The sequence below is a fragment of the Girardinichthys multiradiatus genome, chromosome 13 (genome assembly GCF_021462225.1).
Source record: "Girardinichthys multiradiatus isolate DD_20200921_A chromosome 13, DD_fGirMul_XY1, whole genome shotgun sequence".
NCBI classification, from domain to species: Eukaryota; Metazoa; Chordata; class Actinopteri; order Cyprinodontiformes; family Goodeidae; genus Girardinichthys; species Girardinichthys multiradiatus.
Window position 1 is genome coordinate 14,278,273 of NC_061806.1, and position 12,595 is coordinate 14,290,867.

General features: G+C 39.3%; 1 long non-coding RNA gene across 1 annotated transcript; it reads left to right on the forward strand.

Annotated features, from left to right (window-relative positions):
* The first annotated feature begins 7,715 nt into the window (after positions 1-7,715).
* Positions 7,716-9,589, forward strand: LOC124878860. The gene is made up of 2 exons (XR_007040874.1): positions 7,716-7,833; positions 9,509-9,589. It is a non-coding gene; the product is annotated as an uncharacterized LOC124878860 (long non-coding RNA).
* Positions 9,590-12,595: the final 3,006 nt, after the last annotated feature.

The window sequence follows — 12,595 nt, forward strand, 5'->3', positions numbered from 1 at the left end:
CCGGCTACCTCCAACAGTCTAAAAACATGACTGTTAGGTTACCTGGTTACTCTAAATTGCCCTTAGGTATGGGTGTGTATGTCTATGTGTTACCCTGTGATGGACCCGTCCAGGGTGTACCCCAGCTCTCACCCAATGACTGCTGGAGAAAGGCACCAGACACCTTTGACCCTGCAAGGATAAGCTGGTGTAGACAATGGATGAACCAAACAATTCAGCTTTCTTGCTTAAGCTGCACTTTTTCAGGCAAATCCTGCTCTTAGTTTGCTCTATGTGCTCAGTTTTTAGCTAGTGTGTCATAATTGTTGTTGATGCTGGACCAAAGGCAGAGTGGCAAAGCAGAGTGGGATCGAAACTCCTTCTTTAATTTAAAGAGTTCACTCACATGAAGGTGAGGTGCAGGATGACAAGATAATCCTGTTTACAGGGTATTTCAAAACAGAACCTAACAGGATCCGATGCACAGACAAAAATCCAAAAGAGACATCGCGACACCGCGGGGACCAATGAACATAAACAGACTTAAATACAGAAGGCGAACAGAAAGAATAGGGCAGATAATCAGGGGGAACAGGACACAGGTATGGACAGACTAGGAGACTGAGAGGCAGGTGAACCAAATTAGAACAGGAACATGAGGAGGGAGACGAGGAACAAACTGTAAACAAACCCAGGGAACCAGAACACAGGGGAGAGAACAGAGACACGAAGGACAGGGCAGGAAATAAACTTCATAACTAAAAACAGGAGGAACAGATCAAAGTAGACAATCATCAAACCCATAAGAACACAGAGCAAAGCAGAACCAAGACAAATCTATAAGAAATGAAAAACGCACCTGAAGCATAGAAGCTAAAGCTACCATAGTCAGAACAAAACAGAAAAACACCTGACTGAAAAAACATGATCCAATCCCAAACCAAAATTCCACATCGTGACATAGTGAGTTGTGGGTCTTCATTTAGCTTCAGAGTCTGCAGATTTCCTGGGCTATTTCTGCCACATTGCCTGAACCCATCACTGTCAGTCCACCTCTAAGGCAAAAGTCCTACAACACATGGCTCTCAAATGGTTCAGGTCATCTTCTCTCAATCTGATATATTTTTCTCTTGGCATTAGTCAGCAAAAGTCTTTGTAATGTCCCGTCAGCAAACAATGAAAAACTGTGAGGAAGATTTGCAGCCAAGAGAGAATGAATACACGCTGTGTCCATTATGTCCCAATTAGATTGGGTGACAGATTGCCATTCTGCTTCCATTTAAAGTAATTAAAACTTAATTAACTTTCCCCATGAATCAGACATGTTTGCTGGTTATGAATGTAAGACGATTAATGATATGTGAGGTCTGACTTTGGCTTTTGGTTCAAGTGTGCATGGAAGAGTGCAGGAGGTAGCGGACTGTGTACTGTAAACTGCTGTGCTGGGAGGGGTTAAAATGAGTCATAGCTCAGTTGACTCTGTTTAACACACTGAAATGTTTAAGATTTCCATGGCAATGGAGAAGAAAACAGCCATCCTCAATGTGTCTGCTAAAGGACTGAGTCCCTGTGGGAATGTTTGTGTGTATGTGTATGTGTGTGTGTGTGTGTGTGTGTGTGTGTGTGTGAGTGTGTGGAGAAAAGCACAAAATCATTAACCCACCAAACACTATGAGCCTACTGGGGTATGTAGCAACAATCCTCCCTTGGATGATCTGTTACTCTTTGCTACAGTCACAGGGGATGCATCTTTACAAGCCTTGTTCTTGCTGATGCAGGATTACAATGTAATAATCATGTGACATAGTGAAACAATAAAGATTCCAGGGTCTTGCAGAATATTCATACCTTTTGAACTTTAACAGGTTCTGTTACGTTACAGCCACAGTATTCAAAGTATTTTCTTTTATTCTAAGTGTTGGACCAACACAGATGTCTGCATAATTGAGTATTGGATGGAAAATGATGCAGAGCTTTTATCTGAAAGGTGTGGCGTGCTGCAGGTCTCTGGGAGAATATCTCTATTAGTGTTGCACGTCAAGACTGACACTTTTGTCCATTTCTCTTTATAAGCTCAGTCAGATTGGATGGAGAGTCTCTATATGTATCAGTTGTAAGATCTTGTCACAGATTGTCAGTTGGATTTAAGTCTGGACTTTGACTAGGCCATTTGACCACATACATACGCTTTGCTTTTAAACCTTTTCATTGCAGCTCTGACTATATGTTTAGGGTTGATGTCTGCTGGAAGGTGTACCGTTGACCAAGTCTCAAAGTCTTTTGCAGCCAGATTTTTTTTTTCCATGATTGCCCTGATTTTGCTCCATCCATCGTCTCATCAACTCTGACCAGCTATCACTGTACTGTTCAAGAAAAGTGTTTCCACAGCATGATGCCTCTGCCACTACCATATTTCACAATGTGGATGGTGTGAGCAGTGTTTTCTACCACACACAGAGTTTTCCATGTTGGTAAAAAAGGTTAATATTGGTCTCATCTGACCAGAGTACCTTGTCCACATGTTTGCTGTTGTCCCCTGCATTGCACACAGCAAACTGCAAGTAGTACTTCTCATTACTGTCTTTCAAACAATTCTTTGTCTCATTCCTAAATAAAGCCCAGGTTCTGAGCTGTGGATTTCTGCATCTTCTCCAAAGTTACTTCTCTATTTAATGTTTTCTTTTACAGTTTAGTTGGACAGCTGTGCCCTGATAAGTTTGCTGCTGTGCCACACTCTTTCCATTTTCGGATGATGTACTGTAAAGTACCCCAGGAGCCTGGGATATTGTTTTATAACCTAACCCATCTCCTTAACATCATTCCTGGTCTTGATGATGCAGTTTGTTCATTACTGTTCCCTAACAAACCTCCGTATTTACAGAGCATTTCTTTCACATTTTTATTAGGATTTTGTGTGATAGACTGACACATTGTAGTTCATAATTATAAAATGAAAGGAAAATGATATAGAGGTATAAATAGTTTTGCAAGGCTCTGTATAAACAAGTATGAGGCAATATTTATGAAATAGGGCCATTAAATATATATTTAAGAACAAAAAACAGACATCAGGGACAGCAACGTCTACAAGCTTTAAAGGCATTTTGGATACTGAGACTGTTCGGTGTCATAAAGGAACTTGATCTGGTTTGACTGACAATTAAAAGAGAGTGATCCAAACTTTCAGTACGGACCTGTGTGTGACCGTGTGTGTTTGATGGGACTGAAAGCAGACTGCAGGCAGGAAATCCATACTGCCAGCTAGGATAAGCCCAGCTCTCTCAGAGCAGTATTATCATTCCTGACCTGCTTTTGTCCTGCGACCGACCATTCTTTCTGCCCCAAATACTGCGCTTTCCTTGAAAAACACACACCACATCTCAACCAAAACACCAGCATATGTTGCAGCTGCACTAATTAAATGTTGACGTTCACGTTTTACCTTCAGGAAAATAATTCTGTATGTTATTTATAACATAGAGCAGCTGAGAGGATGGGAGGGGTGGAAAGGAAGGTAAGAGGGGAAAAAGAAATGAGCGCAGCAGGAGAATTATGGGGTGCAATAATAGTTTAAAAATAAGGAGCGGTTGAAACTCACGCTAAAGTTAGCATCTGCTTCCGAATTTCCTATCAGTGCTGAACTAAAGGGCTATTTCACAGTTTTTTTTGTTCAGTTAGGGCCAGACGTTATACACTAAAATACACTAATAAGACATTTATGAAACCTTTGTAAAGACAATAAAAAGAGCTTTTTTGTATATTAGGACCACCCTGGAATTAAACCGCATCCATAAATTGGACAACTCTACACTTAGTAGAGATTTATTAAAAAAGAGTTTGCGAGTTGTGAACCTTTACTCTATTTGCAAAAAATAAACAAAAAAAGTATATTCAACTTTTTCCTGAAGTAATGTTAAAATCACACTTCTTCTCATCCATGTGTATCTTCCCATCTTGGGAGCTGGTAGTTACATACCTACATAATAAGATTCAGCTGGAGCAAACGTGATCATAACCATGATCAATGGAGAATAGGCATAATATAATAATAATAAACAGGTAAATCTCAATAACATGTTCCAACCTTTCGAAAATAACAACCTTTGAAAAGCTATTAAACACACTTTTCATGTAGCTAATATTTCTGTATTGAATTCTAATGCTTTCTAATCTTAAATGTCTGTTTCTATTACCTGTAAGCATAAAATCATCATAATTAACAGTTTTTGGTGTTTTAAAAAATGAAAGGAAAAGCCGTTTTTTCTTTTTTAGCTGTGTATAGGTAAGGTAGTGTGTTAGGGTTATCGTCTATTTATCGTTATCGAGGAGATCTACTTTTATAAGCACATATGTCAGAAATCAACGGCAGATTGAAAGCTACATTTTCAAGATTCAATCAAACAAGATGAGTGTAACTTTATAGTCCTGCTGCTCTTATAGAACATCAATTTAATTACAACCAGTTTTTAGAACACTTGACAGTAAGTCATAAGGTGACAAATCCATCCTACCAGGATGGAAATGTCATAAAAACTCCACTAATCCAATGTCTGATAAACTGTCAGATGATCAAGACACTCATTGCTTTCCTTAAGAGTGGTCGAATCACAGTGATCACTGTAAAGTAAGTTTTTAATAGGTCAAAAAAGTGTAAAAGGTACGCTCAGGATAACCCTTATACGATCACAGGCCTCCCTCTGGATAATACAGAACAGCTAGAGACTCACATGAAGACAGTTGTCTTAATAATATCTGTTTAAAGCATCAGAAAGAGGTTCTCATGGAGAAGTTAAGCTAAAACAGGGGTTTCCTACTCCAATCCTTGAAAGCTATTATCCTGCAACATATAGATAAATCCCTTCCCCAACACATCTGAATCAAATGGCTGAATTCCCTGATCAGCATTCAGTCAGTCAGCTCTGCAGAGGCCTTGTAATGAGACATTTGTTTGATTCAGCTGTGTTTGTGAGGGGATGAATCTAAAAGCTGCAGGATAGTAGGACTGGACCTTGCCATACCTGACCTAACAGCTGGTCATAGGGTGGTTTGCTCCAGGGTGGATTTTAATTTAATCAGTTGATTTACAGGTAAAACTAGATCTTTACGTAGACTGTATGAAAAGATTAAACCCATTTTCTCTCTCTCTGTCATTAGATCAAGCTAAACTATTCAAGTTTTAAATCAAGTAGGATTACCAACAACATTTGTATTTGCTAAATTCTGATATGAGTGATCACAGAGAGATTTCTTAACCTTTTTTTTAATTAAAGTTTATTTACAGTGCCTTTTTATTTGCTTTAATTACCTTTAAACTGTGGGCCTTGGGTGAAACATTGTGGGTCACCTTCCACAAGTCCAACGGTTTGTTGGAAGTTTGGTTCATTCCTCCTGACAGAACGTTTGTAACAGGGTCCGGTTTGTATGCCGTTTTCCTCACACACACCTTTTCAGCTCTGACCACAAACCTTCTTTATCAATAAGATCAGAGCTTTGTGACTGCCACACCAAAGAACTTTGTAATTCTCTGGTGGTGTCCTTGAAGTCATTATCTACAAGAAAGACCCATTCATGCTGAAGCTTTAACTTTCTGGCTCATGTCTTCAGATGTTGCTTCAATGTTTCCACAAAGTGTTCTTCGTGATGTCAACTATTTTGTGCAGTGCATCAGTCCTTTCTGCAGCGAAGCACCAGCACAACATGACACTTTCAACCTTGTACGTTACAATGGGGATAGTGTCCTCAGGATTACACGCTTCCCACCTTTTTAATCTAAATGTAAACAATGGACATTATGGTCAAACACATACATTTTTTCTTCAGCATGGACAGAAAAACTGGTCAGAGTTGAGAAGATAGGAAAATGGATCGATAGACACATGGCAGTCCTGGAAGTAAACCTGTTAGAAGCTGGAGGATCCCTTCCAGTAGGACGATGTTAGAATGGCCCAGTCAAAGTCCAGACCATCATGCAATTCAGAATATGTTGCGAGATTTGAAAATTGATCTTAACACACTCTGTCCAAACAACATGACTGAGATTTTTACAAAAAAAGGTAACTCTAGATGTGCAAAAGTGGTAGACGCATACCCCAAAAAAGCAGGTGTACTTGGAGGTGGGAGGGGGATTATTAATAAACGCTTTGAAAACCATTTATTCTTTTCCTACCCAACACTTTGTGTTGGTCTACTGCAGAGCTCATGGATTAGCGGACCAGGGTTCGGATCCGGACACACGTGCCGTCATATCCGGTTCCAACCTGATTTTAAAGATTTATATATTACTGCATGTTGTCCAACAGTGTCTAACTTCAATTGCGCCGCATCTCGTGTTAATATGGTATAGCCCTGCGGAGTGTCTGGTCTTTGGACTGTGAAAATCACACATTTAAAGATGAATGGACAGAAGCATACGGTCTCTGACAGCACAATAGTGAGCATACGAGTGTTCATTGTGAGTACAGTACACAGGAGTACACAAAAAGCGTTTCACTGACTGGGAAATGATCAAAGAGGGCATGGAAGCTGTGGCAGAAACACTTTATGGAAAAGAAGATCAACAACTTAATGAAAAGGTTAAGCAAAGAGCCCTGCCTGCCACAAGCACAACAAGGAGAGCAGAATCATACCAAGTTGCACAGACCCAGCTTGACTGAGCCATTCAAAGTGTTTTTAAGTTGGATTGCTCTTTTTGGTGCAGCATATGATTTCATGGGCATATGAATAATTGATCAGTAGTTAAAGAATCTCTAGTGTTAATTAAATGTCAAATAAAGATCAACAAACATATTTTTGTCTCTTGATTAAAAATGTTCGGATCCCAAAATGTTTGGATGAAGGATTAAGTGGACCTCCAGCTATTTTAACTGAGGACCCCTGGTCTAGACAAAGCTTTGTCTTTGGATCAAGGCTTTCGTGTGGAAAACGAAAAAAACATGTTTTTCTAACTGCTCCGCTAAAAAAGTTGAAGTATTTTTGCAGCAGGAATTTCTGGGAGGGTGTGGTCGGCGCGGGGGTGTTTGGGGCTGGACAAAAACAAAGCCACTGCTGCTTTCCAACATTCCCACCCAAATTGCCCCTGTGTCTGCCTGTCTCTCCCGCTTTCCCCTGTTCAGTGATCTGTTTTCACTCTCTGCTGTGGGTCGCCTGTTGATGTCACAAGCAGGAAACCTGAGGTGACCTCTGTCATTTCTTTAACATGAAAACAGGGACCGGAACTCACACACCATCTCATTAACGGAACACTAATCTACTCCGGTGAAACCACTTTTGAATAAAAATGTTGGTTCCTTCAAAGTCTGAATGTTTTTCAGAACATTTTTGGCAACTTCTAAAATGTCATAAAAACTCACTTAATTAAAGATAGCGGTCACAATAGCTAATTGCAGTGCTTTAAAGTAACATTCACAGCACACCATTAGTTATCTTACATCTGTAAATTGCAATTTCTTAAAAGACTGGGGAAATTCCTGCATGTGGACACGTTGGCTTGTATTTTACACCCACACTAGATGATGACTCATTACACTAACAACCAACTTGAAATCTAAGCTTTTTATGTCTAAATTTGAGACGAGTGTGTCAGGAGAATCTTTTGCAACAGTATGAGCTGGGTGAGTCGTTGCTGGAGAAAGACAGTTCAAAATGAAAACAGTGAGAAATATGAGAGCCTGATCATCCAATGTCTTGAAGAATTGTAAAAACAACAATGTCTGGATTCCTTCATCAGGAGCACCTGAGGACTTCAAATGTGGTGTTGGGCGAGCAGCAAGGGTCTATACAGGACGAGAAGCAGGAACTTTACAGGAGGAACTGGTAGCTGACTTAGTGAACTGAGAATAATATGTATAGAGGAGGGTAAGTACAAGCATGGAAAACTGATGAGATTGGTTAACTGTATTTAAAGCAGCTGTAGAGGTGTAGAAAGGAAGGAGCTGAGTAGAGAAATGTCAAAACACTGATAAACACAAGGACAAACCAAGGATCATGTGAAGAACAACTAAACATGATTAAACACCAAACCAAAGTGCAAGGCCAAACGTTAGAAAGCAACAGGTACGGATGTTGCAAGAAAAACAGGAATTATAGAACATAGTGCAAAAGAGAAACCAGATGACCAAGGTATTGAAGAAATTACAAATCAAAACAGAACCCAAACCACCACAAGCCTCTTCAACTCTTAGAACAGTCAATTTTCTCCACACATAACTTACTAATCCATGTCTATATGGATATTGCTTTGTGTGCTGAATCACATTCATGTTGAACTGGAAAGGGCAATCCCCAAACTGGTCCCAAAGAGTTAGGACCACAAATTGCTGAAAAAAACCACCCCAGACCATAATGCCTTCTCCACCTATCTCTACTCAGCACAATGCTGTGAGGCAAGTGAAGAGTGTTTGGCAATTGCCAAACCCTGATTCATCCATCACATGAGTCTAGGTTTGGCACATTTCAGCAACAAGACAATTCAAAGTGCTTTACATGATGAAAAAAAGTACATTGAAGTGACAAAAAACATTAAAAGTACATTGCACTGACATGATATAGGAAAGTAAAGAAAAGCTGGACTATAGACTAAAATTAATGAATGCACTTGATGCTTTTGGGCCCATATTTTCTTAACATAAAATCAAACATTTCTCCCTGGGCAGGAGGCAACACCTTAGAACTGTTTTGACCCATTACGCATTTCAATAATGGGGGAATATTCCTTTTAAAACTGGTCCACGCCTGGACCAAGAGTCAGAGGCTTCTTGATGCTCTGTACCTTCCTCCTAACTTCTTCTGTGAGATCCCAGTTCAGCCACAGTCTGTCAGGCTTCTTACTGTGGACAGCAAGGTCCTTTATGTTGTCTGTTGGAAAATCCTACTTAACCTTTATCCCCGGAAGAAACTTTGGTACTTCAGGGTACTTCACTTCCCTCGAGACCAGTGGGGATGTACTTCACACTATTACATAGGACACTTTGTATTGCACATGGTCATGTAAGGCTTAGATGCTACTACTGGGTCAAGGAAACCTATTCCATGAAACTCTCTACACGACGCCTGTGCAATGTGCTGGGATTTTTAGGTGACCTACATCTCTGTGATGGAGTTGCTGATGTTTGTAGAAGCAGTCTGCATGCTTAGGTGCTTGAATTTATTCAGTAGTGGCCATGGTGTTGATTGAAACATTAAGTTCAATGTTTTGCATGGGTGACTCAATACCTTTGGAAATATTGTGTATATTCCAGTTGCAAAGTGATCACAAGTTTAGACTGTGGTTCTAATATTGCAGTAGATGCAGAGTATTTGGGTGGGTTATTATGACATACCACCTAATTGACCAACCTTCCTCAAGACTATCAAATGTTGCATAAAATTCTGAAAAGTCCATTAAAACATCCTTGTACTTAAGTTCTATCTCCCATAAACATCTTCCTAAACACATAAAAACTTAATTTATGGTTTGTCTTTCATGACTGAACATAGATGATCTAATCTTTTCCAGTTTTTTCTCATCTCTCCTTATCAACTTTTCCATCAGCTGTGTCTCTCGATGGAAAGAGGCCATGGTTGTGTAACAGCATGAAGATGATGCACCGAAGAAAACAATTCCCACAAAAGGTTCGAAAGAAAAAAAAAAACAATCTAGCCTCTGTCTCAACATTCTAAGATAGAGGCTGCTTCCAAAACAGAAATACTGCCAGAAACGTCCTTATGTATGGAAATCACAACGAATTAGGCTTGGAGGTAAGAGTTAAGATCATTAAGAAATTCAAAGGTTTTTAAAGCGACAGATAAAACATTCTTCAGTGAAAAAACATTCCCAAAAAAGACATGGCACCCTGTAAGCAAATTAATAAGTGATCCCTTTTGACCCCTAAAGACAACATGTTCAAACAACAGGCGCCTAATAACAGAACAAAGACTGGGGCTGACAATCATGCAACAGAAACACTCGTCTCAAAGTAAACACTAGATAAGCTCTCTGTCATTATGTCACTCTTGGCTATACAGCGGTATAGCTGTATGATGCATTATGCCTCAATGACAGAAGTGTGGTAAGATGTTATGAGCTTTTTGGTAGACAGTAATGTCTTTAAAATGGAAACCAGTTTGCTTTAAAAGAAAGGTGTGCAGAGACAGTAAAGAAGAAATGTTCTTCTATAGCTCCACAAGCAGTCATCTTTTTACCAGTAGATGACTGATAGATGACTTCCCTGAAATGCATGTTGCTTTTCAGTGAAGAACCAATATGACAAAATAAGATTACAAAACATAACTGTGAATCAAAATGCTATCCATCCATACTGGACCTCCTCTCCACACAAAATACTAAACAAACTGGTTTTCCAACTATTTTATCATAGCGATAATGCCAAGAACCGACTTGTGAATACTAGCAGTGTTCTGTAAGCTGTTTTCTAAGAGCAGTATTAGTTTTCTAACATTACTTAAGAAAACAAATGTAAGTCTCCATTAAACATAAATAAATAAATAAATAACATAAATAAATAAATAATTAACACCAGTCTTTATAGTGATGCATAGAACATTACATTTTGTATTATTTTGAATTAATTATTTTCACGCAGGGTCCAGGGTGTACCCTGTCTCTTGCCCAATGACCACTGGAGATAGGCTTCCCAGCGACCCTGCAAGGACAAGCGGGTATAGACAATGGATGGATGGATGGCTCGTTATTAATGCTTAGCTATGTACGAAAAACACCCAAAAAACTAAGAAAAACAAAACAACCAATAAAATTAAACGGCACACGATTCCACTGAAACACTTGAGGATTCAAAGGACTTGGCCTAGTATTGAGCCTTGAGGGATGCCATTGGAAATTGGACAATGGTCTGAGACACAACCATCAAGTTCAGGTAGCTGTGATTTAAACTAATTTAATGCTGTACCTCAAAGGCCAAACTAGTTTTGTAACCAGCAAGATTTCTGACCATATCAAAAGCAGCACTTAAATCCAATAGCCCAAGAATAGTTGGTTTACAACAGTTTTGATTCATCCTTTAAATATTAGGCAGTTTCAAAAGAGCTGCTTCCATGCTGTGTTTGGTTCTAAAGAAAGATTCCTTGCTGAGATGTGAATTAATAGTCAACAAAAATGCATATTGTGCTATTTACCAGAAATGAAACTAAATATTTTTGAACAGATTATCCTTGTAAACTAAAGATGTTAAGACCACATGATCTAAATAAAACATAAAGCAAAAGCAAAAAAGGCTCCTCCCGTTTTAACAGTCCACCCATTGGAGTTTAAACAATAATCTATTTTTGAAAAAGCATTTTCAGGTTTGCTTTGAATTTGCTTTGAATTTCTAAGCCGCAAAAAAAGGTGTGTTGGCCAGGCAGTCCAAAAATACACAAAAATGTATCTCTTGTAAGCTTAACTGATCCCAGCCTGGATTTTAGTCAACAATACACAGCATGATGACCTGCTTAGGTGGTCCTCCGCCAAACTCAAAGTGTGAGCCAAAACAATGCCAAATCCAAAAGTTAGAAAGCTTTGAAATGCTAACAAAGTCAGTGTTATGTTTCCCATCTTTCTGATATAGGAAAATAGTGACGCAGGAAAGCACGAGTTCAATGATATGTTACAGCTGAAGGGTGGGACGAGAAGAGCAGCAGAAGGTGGAGGAGGACACACTGACAGAATGTTCTGGTGAGTTTGGACAATACTGTAGATTGGAGCAGAAAGTAACAGAGCAGTCCAAAAGAAAGTCCAGCATATGGCCTATGTCAGCGGGACATTAAGTCCTGAACCACAACACCCCCTCAAATCTGTGGTTACCCTTACACACACACACACACACACACACACACACACACACACACACACACACACACACACACAGAGATGATCCCCTACATTCTCTGCACAGGAAATGAACAGAAAGGAGTCAAAAATGAACTATGGAAACTTTGCTTTTTATGGTAAACATGCCAGGGAGAGTCCTAAAATCCCCAAATCCCAGTAACTGTGTGGGTGTGTATCATTACAGTGCTGACGTGTTGGCCATTACGTCACATAAATTACAGTCTCTTGAAGCCTAGGCTAACTAAATCACCAAGGTAATTTGGTCAAGCGGGTTGAATCAACTTTGCATCTTGTCTTGAGCCCAGAGTGAGCAAAAGGTTTTCATAGAAACGCTGAGTCTGTATCTCCAAAAGGGTAACTGTCAATTTTCCACAGGGTTCTGACTGAAGATAAGGCAGAGTAAATTATTACTGTAGTGAGGCATAGGAACATCTGTTTTTGGAAAGTAGAAGTTTGTTTTCCAATCAAAACTTGAGCAGATACAAAGCTCATTAGTATTGAAATGACTGTACAGAAATTTTAGATGTAGTGAGTGCTTTTGAAAATTAGATTAGAAATTCAACATTTTCATTCCTGCAGCATTTATTATAAGGTTAGATTAAAGGTTATGGTAGTATGCCATCTAGTGGTCTTTAAAGTGTATCATCCTCAGAAATGAACCAACAGACTGATCCCCAAATTCAGTTTAATAAAAACTGGAAATAGGCAGCTTCCTGAAAACATGTCCATATAGTATACTGTGTGTGAACTTAATACTTGGTTGGGGCTTCATTTGCATGTATTACTGCATGA